The sequence below is a fragment of the Oxyura jamaicensis genome, chromosome 4 (genome assembly GCF_011077185.1).
Source record: "Oxyura jamaicensis isolate SHBP4307 breed ruddy duck chromosome 4, BPBGC_Ojam_1.0, whole genome shotgun sequence".
Classification (NCBI taxonomy): Eukaryota; Metazoa; Chordata; class Aves; order Anseriformes; family Anatidae; genus Oxyura; species Oxyura jamaicensis.
The window spans coordinates 32800301-32802300 of record NC_048896.1 but is presented as its reverse complement, the minus strand read 5'-3'; the positions used below and the strand labels follow the sequence as shown (position 1 = coordinate 32802300).

The following is a 2000-nucleotide window of genomic DNA, read 5'->3' as shown; positions in this document are numbered from 1 at the left end:
CATAATAAGCAATTAACTTTTTAGATTTTATTTATCACATTTTTCATCTTTAGGCATGTTTAGACAGTACATTGTCTATTGTCCTTGGGAATATCATAGGATCACGTCAAAAAAAAAAATATCAAAGTTAGTATTTTGTTTTATCATCAATGGCTACAGCCATTATAAGAGAAAGTATTAGATGGTATAAGTGCAGTTACTCTGTAAAAAGAAGGAAAAACTTCACTAGTATTTTCAGTGCAATGGGAAGGGAAAAGAAAGTTTAATGTCCAAGTTTAGCTCTGTCTATACTAGCAATGCTTTGCAAACAGTCTGCTGTTAGTACAGGCTTGTCCTTAGCAATTAACAATTCAGTAAATCATTGTGTATAGCAAAGTAGAGATTTTGCCTGTGAAAAGGACTGATTAGATTCAGCTCAAAGAGCAAACCTAATCTTGATCTACTGAGCATTGATGGAAGAGAAAGTAGGGTCTGGCAGTGGCTGAATGGCAGCAGTGGGTATAGGAGATGCAACACGAACAGTTAATGCTATGGACATCCAGAAGGAGAAGTGGCCACAGAGTAATCTAACTGCAAAAATCCTCAGAAATTACAGGGCTGTGGATGTGATCCACCTTGACTTCAGCAAGGCTTTTGACACCGTTTCCCACAGCATTCTCCTGAACTGGCTGCTCATGGCTTGGACTGGCGTACTCATCGTTGGGTTAAAAACTGGTTGGGTAGCTGAGCCCAAAGAGTCATGGTGAATGGAGTTAAATCCAGTTGGAGGCCGGTCACTAGTGGAGTCCCCCAGGGCTCAGTACTGGGGCCAGTTCTCTTTAATATCTTTATCGATGATCTGGATGAGGGGATCGAGTGCACCCTCAGTAAGTTTGCAGATGACACCAAGTTAGGTGTGTATGTTGATCTGTTCGAGGGTAGGAAGGGTCTGCAGGAGGATCTGGGTAGGCTGGACCGATGGGCTGAGGCCGCAGGGGAGACACCATGATCAGGCAGGTGGTTTTCCAAGGCGAGGCTCACCCCCTACACTCCGGGTGTGCTGACCCCTGAAATTTCCCCAAATGCAGGAAACTCGACTGCATAATTTGTGGTAGTGGAGGACTGCGTTCGCGCTCTCCCCTGGTTTTTCATGGACGTGGCTGAGTCACCATCCCTGCAGGTTTTTAAAAGACATTTAAAGGTAGAGCTTAGTGATATGTTTTAATGGAGGACTTGTTAGTGTTAGGTCAGAGGTTGGACTCGGTGATCTTGGAGGTCTCTTCCAACCTAGATGATTCTGTGATTCTGTGATTCTGTAAGAAAGCAATATAGAAAATAGTATGCTTTTCCACTTATTAAATTACTTAGACCGAGTGACTTCCTTTATTTTATTACATATAAAATGCAAATATTTACCTTTTCAATTTTAAATTTATATCACTGATAGAAGAACACTAAGTAAATATCAAAAAAGTTTCACTTTATGATTTTTGTCACATCTATCTTTAAAAGTAAGAAATGAAGAAGTAATATATTCGCTAAATCAAAACCTGTGCCCTTTTGCTAATACCTTACACTTCTGAATAATCTGATTTATAAAAGCAAGGTTCAAATTTGAAATGTTAAGCTTAGAGCATAAGAGAATCATAAGCTTCATACCTTAGTTACTGAATGTAAGTATTGTGAGGATATGTTGTAATAAATATCTAAGTCTTCAGGTTATAACAAGCATAGTTTATTTCCACCATTAGCACCAACTGGAGTTGAGTTAATGTTTGCTTTATTTAACTATTTTTAAATGTTATAGACAGTACTGTTCAAGAGATCTGTGGTTGGATGCACTGCTTCTATTCACATTATTTGGGAGAGTTCTGCCCTGAAGTTGCATTTGCAGTGTAAGTTTAATAATTTATTCCAAATTACAGGTGAAAGTGATGACATTATTATCAGGAGAAAAAAATCATGGAAGAAAACCAGCAGTACAATTCTGGATTAGAAGTATTATCTAGATCACATCTATA

At 38.6% G+C, this 2000-nt stretch overlaps 1 pseudogene; it reads left to right on the top strand.

Moving 5' to 3' along the window:
• Positions 1 to 970: 970 nt before the first annotated feature.
• On the top strand, positions 971 to 1121 carry LOC118167291 (annotated as a pseudogene).
• The last annotated feature ends 879 nt before the right edge of the window (positions 1122 to 2000 follow it).